The sequence below is a fragment of the Elgaria multicarinata genome, chromosome 3, assembly GCF_023053635.1.
Source record: "Elgaria multicarinata webbii isolate HBS135686 ecotype San Diego chromosome 3, rElgMul1.1.pri, whole genome shotgun sequence".
In the NCBI taxonomy this organism is placed as follows: domain Eukaryota; kingdom Metazoa; phylum Chordata; class Lepidosauria; order Squamata; family Anguidae; genus Elgaria; species Elgaria multicarinata.
In genome coordinates, this window is record NC_086173.1 from 79,585,391 (window position 1) to 79,603,468 (window position 18,078).

Genomic DNA, 18,078 nt, shown 5'->3' on the forward strand with positions numbered 1-18,078 from the left:
AAAGGTATTTGGATCACTTTACACCTCTCTTGCTAAACAGCTTAGAAACAAATTATTCGAAGAACCACCTGCAGCCATTCCAACCTGACTGAGCTTTAAGATCTCCTACAGGGCCCTGCTGTTTTACCCACCACTAGCAGAAGTCAGGCTGGTGGGTACAAGGACAGGCAGATGCTGAGAGGTGGCAGCAAGGTGTTGGGGGAGAGAGCCGTGTGCCCCATAGCTTGCCCTGCATCCCCTAAGGTAGTCTGCTGCCTTCAGGTATGGTAGAGGATGGTGTCACATCAGGAGTGTTGAAGTAAGATTCATTGCCAGTCCAGTCAGCTTTTGTAGATGGAAAGGAAAGGTCACCATCTTGTTCTTCACCTCAGGCAGCAAACTATCTTGAGCTGTTTTTGGAGACAGGGCCTTCTTCATAGTAGCCCTTTATTGTGGAACTCCCTTCACTAGACTATATCTTTGGGTCCTCTTGTTTAAAGACATTCTTAAGAACTTTTTTTTTCAGTGGGAGGTCCACCTTTCATTGAATTTAACTTTTGGTTTTCCTGCTGCTTCCTCTTATCTAGCTAGTTTTGGACTTCCAATTTGTAAATTCTATGGATTATTTATTATTTATTAAAACATATATATCCCGCCCTATATCCCGCCCTATATCACAAGGAGCTCAGATAAATCCATACATATAAAATAGAACAATATAAAATTCAAAAACAAATTAAATCATTAATATGTTAAAAACCAGTATGAAATTTTAAGACAGCAAAGTCCAATTAAAATGTTTGTTTTTAAATGTTGATATTTTAGTATTTTTAGTTTTATTCTGTGTTAGTTTAGAAGACTTCTTTTGAAAAGCAGTCCATAAATTCAGGTATAAAAAAAATTGGATGGAAAATCTTCTCTCTCAACGTTTTAGAAATTAATTTGTCGATGTCACTCGGGTTCGTTAACTCCCTCCTTTACCCGGAACATGCAGACCGACGTCCATTTGACGCACTCCTTGGACGGGATATGTTGTCACACCTCCGCGCACCACAGAACAGCCGCTTCTTAATAAAGCAAGAGGTCCACTTTGCGGTGGCGATTTCCCCCTGTAGGGGGCGCGGAGAGCAATAGCTCTCGACTTTTTGCGGATCCCCCTAATCACATGACCAGCCCAAAGCAAGCGGGACTTCCTTTCTGGGTTCCTTTCCGTGGAGGGTCACGTGGCGGGGCCTCTGGTCCCGCCTCTCAGCTGCCGGACGGGGCGGTGGGGCTGTGTTTGACGCGGGGCCTGCTGGGTAATCCTACTCTAGAGAGAGGAGGGAGGAGGAGGAGGAGAAGAAGGCGGCAGCAGCAGCAGCAGCAGAAGAAGAAGAGGAGGAGGAGGAGGAGGCGGCGGCTGGCGCCCCCCTCCCCTGGCCACCGCTGCCCGCTCGGCCCAGTCTAGCCCCCGCTCAGCGGCCGCCAGACATGGAGCGGCGGGGGAGTCGGAGATGGTACTCCGCCGTCGCGCCTTCTCTTTCGCGGTGATCCGCCGTGGCCTGCCCATTCTCTCGCCCGTGGCTCCTGCTTCTGGGGCCTTCCTGGGCCTCTTCACACCCGCCCGGGAGCGGCGACCGGGACATGGTCGGGAGGGTGTAGTGGAGCAGCCAGTGGAGGTGAGTGACGGGCGGCTCGGGGCTGTGGGCACCGTCAGAGTGGCCTGCGGGGCGGGGCGGGGCGGGGCGAAGCAAAGCCATTCAAAGCAAGGTAGGCCCCATTTCGCCAGGTAGTGGGAGCGAGGGCCCCTTTTTCTGAGCAGGACGGGGACGAGACGTTCCCAATCTCATCTCTGGCGTGGGCACCGACCCCCCCCTCCTTTCTCCTCAAAAAGCGGCCTGACGTCGCCTCAGGATGTGTCTTCCCTCCCCTCCCCTCTTCCTTCCGGGAGGTTGGTGGGAGGGTAGGTATTTTCTGCTTCCAGTTCTCTTATTTAGAATTTGCTTTCTTTTTTATCCCATGTACTAAATTCTCTTTCAAAATTCGGGGGGAGGGGGAGTTTCTTTTCTTTGGATTCCTTCCTGTTCGGCTGTACTGCTTTTCTTAGAAGGGCTACCCTTTTCAAGATAGGATGTGTGTGATATACACACACACACACACACACACACACAGACACCACACATACTGCTTTATATGATAGAAATGTGTGGAAAAAAACACCCACGCATATATACACTCAGTATATATGTTTCTGTGGGATTAAAGAATGGAAGCCGAAGTGGGATGGCACCACCTTTCTTTCCCAAAAGTGCCTGCAAAATAGCCTGAGAACTAAGCCATCTCCTTTTCCTCTCGCGTTAGTTGAGTTTATTCCTCCTCCAGAGATTGATGTCAGTGCTTTGTTCCTTCCACTTTGTTGCTATTATTATTATTATTATTATTATTATTATTATTATTATTAAGTACTGAGCAGCTCCTTGGATGGATCAGACAGGAATTGTAGGAAAGTCTGGTTTGTTTCTCTGAGCTTTTGTTTGGTGAGAATTTTCTGGTTGAAATGATACCTTTTGAAGTCTTATAAGACAGGAGATGTTTCTTAAGTTTCTCTGGAAATGTTTTGAGTTTTTAACTGACTTTTTGGCAAATAAAGTGCAATAGTTTGACGTTTTGAAGGGAGGGCTGCATTAATACCCCAGCTACCCCTATACAGAATAGCAATTTGAAATTACATTATAACATAGACAAAGTCTCATTTCAGTAGTTAGATTCACTGAGGACAGGTTTACACAATACTTGTTTGCATCTGTGAGATGTGTCAATTGCCCTTGAGTATGAGCATGAATAAATGTAACATGTGAATTGCGCAGATGTGGATATAGAATCCAGTGGTATTTCCCTGAAGCCTGTTGTTGCTGGAACTGCTGCTGACATGGTTCATGAGTTTTGTTGATCTGTGTATGAATACCTGGGGACAGTCATGGTTACCTAGTGACATATGAAATTTTCTTTTTGATTGAATTAGCCCTAAGAAATTATCTGCTTCTATACTACTTTAGAACTATAGCTTAGCTATAGTTTGAATGGGATCCAGAAAGATTTAGATGATTCATCATTGGATCATCACTGTTGGTAGAAGAGTGGGTTTTCCATTGCACTGAACTAATTTTAGGTAGGAATAAATCTTATTTATTGTATTTATTACAATTATTTGTAGTTATAAAATATTCCGACATTGTCCTATCATCAGAGATAATCCATCAATGGGTCTTCACTGACTAAGTTTGGATCCAATACAATGAAAGAATATTTTATTTTTCACATATCTTTCGTTAGAATACAAGAAAAATGTGAAAAATAAAATATTTTTTCAATGGGTCTACTCAAAGTCTGGATCCAACTCAATATTACTGTTTTACTGTACTCAATTAAGGAGTCAGAGCAGTACTGTTCAAAAGGTTGAATAGGTCTAGGAAAACATTGACCATATGTATGTTTCACACTTTTCTCCTGGGTTCTTATTGTGCCTTTCGTCACTTTCAGTGAATAACTGTTTATCGTTCTGGTAATTTAACTGGAATATTTGGATTTAAATTGGTTGAATCCCATTGGGCAATAGGATTAAGCTAGTTTAAGTCTAAATACTGTGCTTTGGTTCAGTTCTCAGCCCAAGTTCCATTACTTGATTGGACTTCATTTTTGGTATATCACAGAATAAATATTGTAGAGTACAGAGTCTCTTGGCTTAAATTAAGTGGGCTTTGTCCAATTTTATTTATTACATTTCTAATCCACCCAATAACTCGTGTTCTTTGGGCAGATTAGATGTTAGTTTCCAAGTCCCATTTTTATTTCAGTGGGTCTACTCTAAGTAGTACTAATATTGGATGCAAGGCAGTATTACCATGGGATATACCAAAACTAGAGTTTAACCAGGATTTTACCAGTAGTTATGAGATTGCACTCTTCATTGTCAATTAATAGTTCTAATTCCCTCCTGACTAAAATCCTCCCCACAGTTGTTGATAGCTGGGTATATTGTGGGAGGGGAAGAAATATATGGTTTAAGTCTGTATGTCAATCTTGGAAACAAGCCCACAAAAATTACTAGCCTTCTATTCTCTGGCAACCCACATGGTATCTATGCTGGATGTGGAGAAAGGATGGAGCACTCTGTCCCTGCTCTGCCAGTCCGCTCATTTTCCTGCATACAGTTCCTTGTCACCTGTGGCTTTCGCTAGGGCTTAAATACAAGACCACTGTATGTGTTTCCTTCAGGGAATAGGGTGATTTTAAATTGGAGCTGCAGCATAGGACCCAAGGTTAGGCCCCTTACCCACTCTGCTTTTTGTTCCACTGATGGAAGTCCCCATGTCATGTTACAAGTAGTTTGAATCTTATCTAAATTAAACTTGTTTATTTACCCTTATCCAAACCATCATTGATCTCAACACTACCTTACCTGGATTTGATGAAAAGAAGATTTAGAGCTTAGTATCATTCATATTGCGTACTAATATCAAAACAACAGGTGACCTGGGTTGGTGATGTATGTTTTCTCAAAAACAATGCCCTAAATTAGGAGTAGGTACCCTTTTTGAGCCCACAAGCATATTTGCCATTTTGAAAAAGCATCCTGGGCACCACAAGAAATTGCTGTGGGGTGTGTGGAATTTGTACTGAATTTTAAATCCCTACTCTCTGGATTCTTGCTTTTCGTGCCCTTTTTCTCTGAATTTTCACTTTTCTTGTCTCCTTTTTCATCTGGCATCTCAACCCCTATGCATCTTCCCTCCCTCCTACACATCTTCCCTAGCCCTTGCCTGGGATTCCCCACCCTCCTACTTTATCTGCCTATCTCTGCACTCACCTTAGCAATGAGCGTCTGGGCAGTGAGGTGGGAACCACAGCACCTCAAAGGCAGCAACAACAGATTCCATCTAGTAGTGTGCCCAAAGGAGACAGGAACTTCCCCTTTACCACATATTGAAAGTGGAGAAGGAGAAGGTGAGGGGAGAATTGGGAACTGATGTTGGGCAGTGTGGTGGGAACTGCAACAAGTAGTAGCACCTGCAGATGGAAAGGAGGAGAAGGCAAAGCGCCGTAGTGAGTGGGGGACATGGATAGGAGTCCAAGGGGTCTGGCAGGCACATCAGGGGCTTCTTGGCAAGTTCCACTCTATTGGTAACACCTGCCCTAAAGACATAGTTATGTGTTTTGGCATTTTTTAACCTATTTAGTAAAATAATTTTTATATTGTCTTTTGAATAAATCTCAGAAGTTTTTCAGGAGCTAAAAGGTGTTGAACTGAAATATTTAGTAGAGTCAGTGAAGTATAATTGTGTGGTTTTGTTCAACCAAGACTTTAGTTTTGGTTTAATTTGTAGCCAGTTATGTGAATTCATTTTGGCTTATATGTACTTTCCGATTTTTAGCATCTGTTTACAAATAGTGTGTATGATTTTTAATGTATTAGAAAATGCTTCTTAGGGAGTCACCTGAAAGACGGTTTGTTGCAAATTTAAACATGTTCAGTTTGAATGGCAATATATCAATTTATTTTGGTACTAGTTAATTTCCTCTAAACTCTTTAATTTTTTGAAAAAAAAATTTTCTGCAGAAAAATATAGTAATGGCAAATTTCTACTCCACAGTGTGGGCATCAGTTTCACATATCTGTTTAAAAGCCTGAGATATAGAATTGACCCCTGAAGGTTCTAAGAAGAACTACCTTATACTTAGTTCACCTATTCCAGTATTATTTATACTGGTTGGTAGTCTTTTTCAAAATATCAGGTAGGTCTTTACAAGGACTTCTGCTATTTAAGTAGAGATGCTGGGTATGGGATATTATCTATATAAAGCATGTTCTTCAGCACTGAGCTATAGCTTTTCATCCCATTTCTGTCTGAGGCCAAGGAGACATGCTACACACACCTTGTTGAAGCTAAACAGGTTTGTGTCTAGTCAGTGTCAGGATGGGAATCTGCCTGGGAGCCCCACTTACACACTTGAGTTCCATGAAGGGAGAAAGGCTGGGTATAAATGTACTTAATACATAAAAAATTAAAAATGATTACCCTTTGAGTTTTTGAAATTCTGCTAATTTCCCTTTCCTCTAAAATGTTTCCTCTTCCTTTGTGAAGGCCAGTACAATAACAGGGAATCCTTCTTACTCTACCATGCCCTTCAGTGCAGAAGCCAAACATAAACACTGAAGATTTTTTGTCCCTGTAAATTACTTTTAATCTTTCTTGGTTTACCTATTTTGGTTAGTTTATCCATTTGCTGCTTGGATGAATCCTCCGTACTTTCAATCGTTTTGTTGGCTTGAAAATCTTAAAAGAAAAGCTAACTCTCACCTGTTTGGAATTGTCCTCCCATCTTGCTTTTACGTGACATGGGTGTAAAATCCATCCCCTGCTCCATTCTGTGGGGTTGTCAGAGCTGTTGAAGGAGAGTTGAACCTTGATACAGCTAGCGTTGCTTACACATTTCTGACCACAGTCTGAAAGAAGTATTTAGTCTGCTTTGGAAATGGGTGAAGGCTGAAAAAAGACGATTGTTATTACTTGCTGTCAATTTAGTGAGATCTGAAGAAGTGTGTATTATTGTTATTAGTATGAAAGGTTTAGATTGGAATATGAAAGTCTATTTGCATTGTTTGGCAAGGGCAAAATGTTAACTTTTGTGACTGTTTAGACTAATGTGAAGATCTGAAGTTTTGGGTGTGGGTTGTCTAGACTCTGGTTCAGTTTTGTGATAGAGTGAATTAGTTGACCAGACTGCCAGGATGGGAATCAAAATTACCATTGTGTATGCAGGGATCACATTTAGCTATTTTACTCTATTTCAATTTTAAGCAGATGCTAAAGTAGTATGAACTATGGCCTAGAGCATTGGTTCTCCAGGTATTGGACTACAACTCCATCCTTGACCACTGGTCATGCTGACTGGGGATGTTGAGGGGTTGTAGTCCAACAACATCTGGGGACCCCAAGTTAGGAAGCATTTGTCTAAAGCAACAATGAACCTTTTGAACTAAAATCTACTATACTTGCAAGTTGGTCAGATGCATATCTCAAGAAAGGCAAGAAATTGACCTTGTTAGGCCGCAAATATCACATACAGTCCATATTCACCACTAGCTTCTGATGTGGGATGTACCACAGGTACATGTGCTTTGCAGTGTTCCCTTCAATATTAAACATCTGGTATTAAAATGTCAATATTATCAACTGCCTGCCAAATTTTCCCGATCTTGCAAGGGATCTTTGGATCCGAGCTCTTAAAAATAAGTTACAGTTGTTCTTGTTTTATGATAAGTGACATGCCTGATGCCACACAATGAGCCCATGCTAGAGATTGGTATGGATCTAGGTATCACGAATCTAGAGGACTCTCATTCCCATAATATTTTCCATAATATGTACCCAACTCTTTTATGACAGTCCATCTCTATGGCAGTATATAAATAATTAGTAGTAGTATTTGTAATAAGTATTTCTCTTTCTGTCACTTGAAGAATTTGGTAATTATAGTTTGAATAGAAAACAGTATGGAGTATAGCTTGCTAGAAGTCATCTGCTGGTATGATTTAAATCTTTTTAACTCAGTAGGAATGTTTCCTTTGGCACAAACGTGCTGTGGGGAAGTACATAAACTACGAACTTAGAAAAGCCCAAGCACAAGACGTGCAACTTCTCAGACAGAGAATGTAAGGCTTGGTGGTAGAATCTAGGAACTTGAGAAAACTTAATGGGATAATCTACAAAGAAACAGAAGCACTATAGTGTGTATGCCGTATTTCCAGAAAGAAAAATTCTTGAAGTTATGTGACAAACCATGGCAGTATTGAAATATGCTACTCATATCACACAAAGAACACAGGTTGGTTATTTTTGTAGTTCAAATTTTAAATGTTTATGTTCGCAAACTTTAGTTTAAAAATTGCAAGCATGTAGATGTCAGGTTATGATACTTGTAGGTTTCATAAATTGCTTGCTGAGCAACATGTCTACTTCCTGTGGGCAGCAGTGTGGTCACCCTTACACAGTCTTAACCACCATTGCAATTGACCAGCTTCTCATTTGAAAGTAGCAAAGGAGCATTTTTGAGGACTATATATTATATGGCCAAAAGGTGAAGCCAAAAGGGAACAAGTGCATGTATGTACAAACTGTGATACTTAACCACATCAACATAAACACACTACCAAAAATAGAGGGCATACATAGCCATACATGCTCATAGCCACCATATAAAGCAAGAACAGCAAACACAGTGACACATACATTGTGTTCCATAGATACAAAGAAATAATGTGCATTACTATGAATCTTCACCCAAGAACCCTATGGTCATGTGGTATGCCAAAGTATTTGGGCTTGCATCTGTGGTGGAGAAGAGGGGTGAGTTAGAAGGAAAGTGTTCAAAACAGAGAGAACAGATAAACCAACAATGAAGCACGAATCATGGATGTGATTCAGGGTAGCATGTGAAATATGTATGTTCCTGCATGTAAAAAAGCATAGCGATGGGTCAAACATAGGCACTCCAAACTGATGCCTGTACACTCCTGTTTTGTGTTTGAGCAACATTAGTGATAGCCTGTCCTTTTAAACGACTTGACTCATCCTGACTAACCCAGTGATACCAGTAAAATCTAGAGTGAACAGGAAGTGCTCAGTTGATGTCTTGCTGTTATACGTCATAATGGGTTCTTTCCTTGCTGTGACAAATGTGATTATTTCCCCATTTTATTGGGCATACCAAGGCTTGGCAGAAGCCATGGCAGTGTACTGTCCTACAGTTGTACAGTGCAGCAGTTAGTGCAGCTTCTTAAAGTTAAAAGGTAAAGTAAGGCTGGAATACACAAATGCCATAGTGCTGTGGCAACTCAGTGCAGCGCTCAAGTACTTCCAGTTTTCCCCTGTCTTTCAGCCCTAAAATAACAAAAAATGAAATGGTTCTTATAGTCAGATGGTGGGTAAGGAGCCCAAAAGCTATCTTGGCAAGTTATCAGGAGTGGGGGAGAGGGACAGGGACAGAGCACAGCTCTAAAGTTTGCAGCTGCCATTACTCTTTCCCTGTGTTCTTTGTAAGTAGCATTTGTAGATGGGAGTCTTACCATGGATAACTACCAGTGTGGAGAAGAAACAAATTCAGTAATTTAATCGTTATTATCAGGTATCCTTTATATCTTGAGTAGGGAATCCAAGGGCCACATTTGGCCACAGCCAAATATCATCTGACCCACAGCTGCCATCATTGCTTCTTCCTCCTTCACTAGCGGGCCTCTAGTAGGGCTCTGGCTGCTGAGAAGCTATACAAAGTACCAGAAGGAGGCTGCTGGAGGGTGGAAAGAAATGGGGTGGCAGAAGGAAAGGGCTTTCGTTTCTGGCTTTGCCCAGCAAGAGGCTTGGCCACTGATTGACTTTTCCTGTGGGTCAACATTGTTTCATAGAAAAAAGTTTCCCTGTCTCTACTTTAAAGAAGTACAGTAGTTCTGTTAGTTTATCGGATGAGACGACAGTTCTTTTAGCTTCTGCAATATTGATTTATAACTTTCAGTTACTGGGAGCTTTTAACAAATACTTGACTTTATGATATTATAAGCATTTATGTTCACCTTAAATGAAAGAACATGATGGTGTCAAATTCTTTGTCCTAACCCTAAACCAGTATTTATGCCACTTTTCCTTTGCTACCAGTTTTGTAATTTAATAAGATTATTCTGTTAAATTGTTTCATTGTTGATTATGTTGTGGAATGCTGTAGAATAGCCTTTCCTAATCTGATGCCCTCCAGATGTAACTCCCATTAGCCCCAGCCAGAATGGCCACTGGCTGGCGCTGATGGGAGTTACAGTACAAAACATCTGATTTAGATAAGTTTCCAGCAGGTGAGTTAAGACCTACTGCTGGGTTGCAGGCTGACCTAAAGTCATTTGCAACAAACCATTACCATTATACAAGTACAAGGTGAAAATTGAGAAATTCTAAGCATCCACTTTTGTTATTCAGGTGACAAAAGAGAGCTCACCAGTGTGTATGTAAAACAATCTGTTCCTATGAAATCTATATGTATTTTCTAACTTGCGAGATTTTGTATTGCAAAATAAAACAAGTTATTCATGCCTGGGGTTGTTAGTAGCTCTAGTTGTAGACAATACCACATTAATTTACTGGTACCTAGATTCTGAGCAGGATCATGTGCACCTGCAATATTGAGGCTTAATAACTGTATTAATATACAGCCCAAGTAGTGTATTGCTTTCACTGGAATTTTAATGCTCAGTCATTGGACTTCTTCAAGCATAATTGTCTAATAAAGAACCTGAATGGTCAGGTGCAAGCAAAATGAGGCCACCCAAAACACAGTAGTGATTTCTGGATACTTCAGGGACTTCCTGTATATGCAGAAGTATACATATATGTACATTAAAACCAAATTTTAAAAGACACACAGAAAATGGTTCTGTGGAATATTGAGGGCATAAAGATAAGAAAATTCTAGAGTAACAGCATATTGTCTGGAATAGGAACTTTCATGTTCACATTGAAGACCTATTTGGGAAAGGGGCATGCCTCTGCTGATCAGAACTACATTGAATTCTTGGATTTCTCTATTGTTTTCTACGGACAGCTCTCCCTTCTGCACCAAGGAAGGAGGAAAGGGGCTGGTAGTCTCCAGATTGGTTAAGTCTAGCACTTGTTTATAGTTTAGGATGGTTCAGCCATGAAAAGTTGAGATGTGGGGGGCTGGGAATGGAGGGAGCGAGTCTGCTTGAACCCCTAACAGTTTTTAGTCTCCTGGATTATCATTAGGATTGTGGGGATGTATACTACAAGGTTAAATAGCTCTATTCTACATGGCTATCTTCTCCCCACAGCTATATTTTTGTGAACCGCCCAGAGAGCTTCTGCTATTGGGCGGTATAAAAATGTAATAAATAAATAAATAAATATAGCAGTAAATCTCTCAGGTTCATGTCTTGCATCCAACTTCAGTCCTGAGCCCCTTAACGCTGTATTAGTGAAGAAAAACACTGCTGCAAGGTTCCTCTAGGCTGGATGAAGCCTTGAACGTGAGCACTCTTGTTAGCAAATGGAGACATGCTGCAACATTTTGTTGGGGGCCACAATAGCCATAATTTATCATTGGAAATATATCATGATGTTGGGTACCCTATAGCTTCATTAAACTTTTGAAATATCCCAGTAATTAAAATAGGTTACACCAATTAAATTATTTCATTTTAAATGGCACTCTTATAGATAGTTGTATGACTTGCTAAATAGTTGTAAACTAAGAAATATTGTTTTTATTAATGGACTGAGATGCTCTCGAGCATATACAACTTTTCTCAGACACACACACACACACACACACTTTTGACACACACTATCCTATTCAGCCTGTATCTTTGCACATGTAGCTTTAGTCAGAGACACAGAAATGGAAAGCCCAGAACTTCAAGGAAACAAGAGTTCATAATTAGGTTGGACAGAGATGAAAATCTGAAAGGAATGCTTATGTTTGATTGGTGGGCAGTTCAATGGCCCATTTCGGTTCTGAACTCAGAAGTAACTTTCAAATAACCCAACAGTCCGTGGGTCATTTAAGGGTTATTTCTCCTTCAAACAAACCATACTGTCCAGCTTTGGATGACACAACAAGTTGTGCCCAAATGGCAGGCAATTAGCCAAGTGGCGCCTGGTATGTGCCAGCATGCATTATGTCTTAAACAAGTCCTGGTGATCATGCGAACCAGGCCAGTGTGTGTGTGTGTATGTGACAGAGCCACGAATTGATTTTTATGAGATTCTAAGTTAGCATATTTGTTACAATATTTAATTGTAACTATATTATTTTTAATGAGAAATTTAGTACTTTGTTGTTTTTAAAAAATTAAAATAAATTTTAAAATCTGATTTTTTTATTTTTTACAAAGTTGCCCACTTTGAGTAAGATAAATGACACCTTAAACCATGTGCGGTGTTTTTTATCTATTTATTTCAAACATTTTAATAGTGCTTACTATTAAAAATAATTAAAAGCAATGCACAGTATTATTGTGAGCCTCCTACTGTATCTAGGAACTAACAAATCAGGATATGCTTCCTGTCTCACATGAGGATTCTTCACAGACTCCATATTTATGATCTTGTACTGCTCTCATGGATCTCAAAGCAGTGTACATAGGCTCCAATCCGGACTCTTGTTAGCTTTAGCAAGACTTTGGATTCATGTACCTTTAAATCAGGATTGGGGATCCTTTGGCCTTTCAGTTGTTGTTTAACTACAGCTCCCATCAGCCTTGACCATTCGCCAGCATGGCTGAGGCTGGTAGGAGTTGGTATCCAACAACATTCAAAAAGCCACGGAATGCCCACCTCTGATTTTAGACCATACTCTGGGATGTTGCTGAGCTTAGCAGCAGCAGTATACATGGCTTTCAACCTCACAGCAGTTCACGCATTGTGTAAGTCTCAGGTGCAGGCAGCCAGGTAGTATGGCTTAGTGGCTATAATAGACTGGGAAACCTATTGCCAACTCCACCACACACCTTTGAATCCACAGAGAAAGGGGAGCAATATGGACACAGGGATATAGAAATTCTCCAGTTCCTATTTTAAGGTTTTTTTGCAAGCTTTAGATGTTAACTTCAAGAGGTGGGTATCTTAACTTCCCCTGGGGGCTGCAATTCACCACTTTATATTGCATAAAGCTAAGTTACTTTATTCTGGTTGAAAGTGCACACCAAACTGGGATATTAAACTAGAAGTAAGTTTTAAAACTGGCTCTTTTAATATGGCTATTTAGTATCTGTAATGTACTGGGCACTGAATAGAACACAAAAATAACACAATCATAGCCACAAGGCCAACAGTCTAGGTTAGGCAGGTCAGGGATTGGGAGGGATGGGAAGAAAGTTTGAGACTTGCTTTATAAAGTGCGATCAGTGACATAGGTTTTTACAATGGCGTAAGTAAAAGATAAGTTCCTGCCCTGAGAAGCGTATACTTAATATTAGACTGGGAAAGAGGGAGAGGGAGACACTGATAAGGTATGAGTGCAAGCAAATGTAGCTACATATGTTTTGGCTTAAATTCAGTTAGGAATGAGGGCTAAAAGATTAAGCCAAAGGTTTTGCAGAAGAGATGGGTTTTGTGCTGAGGTTTGAAGGAAATTTGACAGTGAGGAGAGGAGATGGCATTGTTAAATGCTGATGAAAGGGCATAGGTAATAATAATAATAATATAATAATAATAATAATAATAATAATAATAATAATAATAATAATATTTCTTACCCGCCTCTCCCTCTGGATCAAGGCAGGGAACAACATCAAATACAAAAATATTATAAAATACATAAAACTGATTAAAACATATAAAACTAATACATTATAAAAATAACAGCCAGATATCTTAAAATTTGACTGGGTAGGACTGCTGGAAGAGATCAGTCTTTATAGCTTTTTTAAATTCAGAAAGACTGTTAAATTGGCGAATCTCTCCCAGCAGGCCTTCCACAGTCTGGGAGTGGCAGAAGAGAAGGTCCTCTGGGTAATGGTTGTGAGCCTAGTTTTCGCCGACTGAAGTAAATTCTTCCCAGAGGACTTAAGTGTGCGGGGCGGATTGTATGGGAGAAGGCGATCCTGCAGGTAACCTGGACCCAAACCATGTAGGGCTTTAAAGGTAATAACCAACACTTTATACTTTGCCTGGAAACTAATTGGCAGCCAGTGAAGTTATTTTAAAATTGGTGTATTATGGTCACCCCTAGGTGTACTGGTGACCAACCTGGCTGCTGTATTTTGAACTAGTTGAAGTTTCTGGATTAGGCACAAAGGTAGCCCTATGTAGAGGCAGAAGTCGAGTCTCGAAGTTACCAGCGCGTGCACTACCTGTCTTTAGGTCTTCCAACTCTAGGAAGGAGTGCAGCTGGTGTATCACCTGAAGCTGATAGTAGGCACTCCCGGCTGTCGCATCTATCTTTGCTGTCATTTGGTGCGCCAGATCCAGGAGCACCCCCAAGCTGCAAACAGTCTTTCAGGGGGAGTGTAACACCATCCAGAAACTGGTTGACCCCCCTCCAAACCCAGGTTGGGGCCTTTGACAGTAATCACCTCTGTCTTGTCTGGGTTCAGCTTCAGTTTGTTAAAGTAATCATTACTGAAAGAGGTAACATGGTGGAATTGTGACATTGTGTTAAGACTCCAGTCTGAGTAGAAAAGTTTATTCTTTAAGGAGGTTGAGCCAAATGTTCAAGGAAATAAGCAAGTAGTTGGGATCCAAATGTTCTTGCTTATTTTTGTAATTCAGTCAAATAATACTCCAGAGAGATGAATAAACTTGATTATATATTTATAAGGTGTTTTGTTCAGGTAAGGAAATTATAGGCTCAGTTCAGACAACATGTTTCTCAATGGTGGTTTTAGAATTCCACAGTGGAGTTTTTACACCACCGTTGAGAAATGTGTTGTCTGGCAGGAAAATTCCATGCAACGGTAGAGTTTTCGTTTTTTTGGGAAAACACTACATGCAGAATATCCACGCTGTGCAGAGGAGAGTTCCTGCACAACTGTTGTGTTGTGTGTGTTTGTGGAGGGCTCCGTGGAGTTTTCTATTGCATTAAGTTGATTTTTCCCACTGGCTACAGAGTTCCCTGGAAAGAGCGGAGAAAGGAGCAAGTGCCGCTCTAAGAGAGCCACCAGGATTGTATTTTTCAGCAATGGCTGATGGCATACCATCGGGAGGAACGCGGTGGAGAGAAGGCAGAGGAACTGTCAATCAAACATCACGTTGGTTTTTACTCAACTCCACACTAGCTCACTGTCACACAATGGTGGAGTTAGAACATGTTGGGAATACCTCCTAAAAATGCAACCGTTGAGTGGAGTTTTCACACTGCGTTGACAAATGAGTTGTCTGAACTGAGCCATACTCTAGTAGCACTAAAAATGAAATTCCTGAGCAGGGACAGGTCCAATTAATACCAGTGTGTTTCTGCAACACTTCCACTTCTTGCCTTAATTCGTTTCTTAATCATCTGACGTATATCAAGTAGCTTTAACCAGATTAATATCTTTACATTGTATAAAGAAATATAAGATAAAATAGTGCTGTATACATAGTGTAGCATTTATTTCCCATATTTGAATTTGTAGGAAAATGCAGTATCTCCATGTACTGTTGACCTTCATTTATTCTTGAGCCTAACTAATTATGGGAATAAAAGTAACACATTGGGAATTGTGTCAGAAATGTGTTAAAAGTTCATCACTCAGGCAGAGAAAAGCATTTATCATAGAAACTACATGCTAATCACTCGTTCGTAGCTGCAACAGCTAAAGATCTAAAGATGATATCCCCTGGAATGATGTTCATCTTGCCGTTAAGTAGGATTGATGCATTGATTTCTCTCTCTAGTTGCTATTGTCCTGAATGCTAAAGTAACCATAGTACAGTTCCTATGAATCAAGTGAGGAGTGTAGGTATGTCTTCTCAAATCATACATTGCTATAAGTGTAGCTAAACAGGAAGCTGGTGAAACTCAAGAGAGTCGGTTTGACTTTAATGATAGTTAAAGCAGATAAGAGTTTATCAGATTTTACAACATGAATGTGGGTGAAGGTGCAAAGCTTGTCTTGAATGTTGCTACCAAAGTATTGCTACAAAAGTTCCTCTTTGCTAAGTAGCTTCAAACCATGATTACAAAATTTGATTTTCTACGGGGGGGGGGGGGGGGATTTTGCCATAATTTTTTGCAGTGGTATAGTAATGAACAGTGGTGTGTTACTCCAGGAATGGGCTTGACTCGCCAAACCCGAGGCCCTCCTCCCTCCGTCCCCACTTTTGTGTTTTTTCCCCTGCAAGCCATGTGGGAACTGTTGTTCCCTCACCATCTCAAGCTCCTGGCCAGGGCACAGAAACACTATTTGACTAGTACAGCTCAAACTTTGAACTACCCCAGTATTGTCAACATGTATTGCCAATGGCTTTCCAGAGTTTCAGGCAGTTTTACCAGCCCTTCGTGGAGATGCTGGGAATTGAACTTGGGACCTTCTGCAAGCAAAACATGTGCTCTACCACTGAGCTATGAGAACTCCTAGCATTTCTGATCATTGGTAATGTTGGCCAGGACTGATGGGAGTTGAAGTCCAAAACGTATGGAGAACACTAGGTTGGGGAAAGCTGTGAGGACCAAAATTAGTTAGCAAACCGGGACCAAATTGTGTTTTCCATCCCTGGTATGTTAACTTATGTTTAGTTTAGAACAAACCAAAGTTTCGTTTTTCTTCTCTTGTCTTTTACTAACTTCACAGAAAATAGTTTCTAGTGGTATAGTGGGCATAATTAGTTTCCACTAAAAATGAACATTTTTCCGGGGACTGAGAATTCTTTGGTCTGTGGGATTTGTTGCACCTACAGAATCACAAGTTAACTGTATTTGAAATAGTAAATTCTGTATTGTGATGAGGTTGAGAGTAACCCAAACATTTTCCCTCAGGACCAAATTAATGGGACCTAGTATTAAAGGTAATTCAAAAAGAAATGTTACAAAATAGGGTACTTCATTGCAAACTTGACAAGCTTTGTAGATTTGTTTAGTCAGATGCAGTAATAGTGTACATCTCATGGGTACTTACAAGTTATGCTGTACTCATTACATTTCTCACAGTCATACTATAAACATTGCAGCTGAAACATGAGAAAGGTTTCCCTTTTAAGCAACAGTAGGACAACCCTTTGCCAATATCACTCCTACCAATTAGGCACACTATAGCCAGTGGCCCACACTGCTATAATTGCCCACACATACAGTTTAGAGAGGTGCAATATGGACAGTTTGAATTTTCTGTGCATCAAAGCCAGCCAAGGTAAGTCCTTACCACACACGTACAGTCATGTGAAAAAGAAAGTACACCCTCTTGGAATTGTATGATTTTACATAACAGGACATAATAACAATCATCTGTTCCTTAGCAGGTCTAAAAATTAGGTAAATACAACCTCAGATGAACAACAACACATGACATATTACACCGTGTCATGATTTATTTAACAGAAATAAAGCCAAAATGGAGAAGCCATGTGTGAAAAAGTAAGTACACCCTTACTGCTTCCATAGGAATTAAAATTCTAAGTAGCAGACAGGTGCTGCTAACCAAATGCCCATAATTAATTGATCATCAGCAAGTATGACCACCTCTATAAAAGCCAAAGTTTTTTTCAGTTTGCTGGTCTAGAGCATTCAGGTGTGTGTTAACACAATGCCAAGGAGGAAAGACATCAGCAATGATCTTAGAGAAGCAATTGCTGCTGCCCATCAATCTGGGAAGGGTTATAAGGCCATTTCCAAACAATTTAAAGTCCATCATTCTACAGTGAGAAAGATGATTCAAAAGTGGAAAACATTCAAGACTGTTGCCAATCTTCCCAGGAGAGGACGTCCCAGCAAACTCACCCCAAGGTCAGACCATGCAATGCTCAGAGAAATTGCAAAAAACCCAAGAGTTACATCTCAAACTCTATAGGTGTCAGTGAGCATGTTAAATGTTAAAGTTCATGACAGTACAATTAGAAAAAGACTGAACAAGTATGGTTTGTTTGGAAGGGTTGCCAGGAGAAAGCCTCTTCTCTCTAAAAAGAACGTGGCAGCACGGCTTAGGTTTGCAAAATTGCATCTGAACAAACCACAAGACTTCTGGAACAATGTCCTTTGGAGAGACAAGACCAAAGTGGAGATGTTTGGCCATAATGCACAGCGCCACGTTTGGCGAAAACCAAACACAGCATATCAGCACAAACACCTCATACCAACTGTCAAGCACTGTGGTTTGGGCTTGTTTTGCAGCCACAGGACCTGGGAGCCTTGCAGTCATTGAGTCGATCATGAACTCCTCTGCATACCAAAGTATTCTAGAGTCAAATGTGAGGCCAACAGCTAAAGCTTGGCCGAAATTGGGTCATGCAACAGGACAATGATCCCAAGCACACCAGCAAATCTACAACAGAATGGCTGAAAAGGAAAAGAATCAAGGTGTTGCAATGGCCCAGTCGAAGTCCAGACCTCAACCCGATTGAAATGCTGTGGCGGGACCTTAAGAGA

The 18,078-nt window shown here is 40.6% G+C and overlaps 1 protein-coding gene across 1 annotated transcript in view; it reads left to right on the plus strand.

Annotated features, from left to right (window-relative positions):
• The first annotated feature begins 1,428 nt into the window (after positions 1 to 1,428).
• Positions 1,429 to 18,078, plus strand: part of AFF4 (ALF transcription elongation factor 4) — a 74,839-nt gene continuing 58,189 nt past the window's right edge. The window contains exon 1 of the mRNA XM_063120687.1: positions 1,429 to 1,637. The gene's annotated coding sequence lies outside the window, so the exon portion shown is untranslated. The remainder of the gene's footprint in view (positions 1,638 to 18,078) is intronic.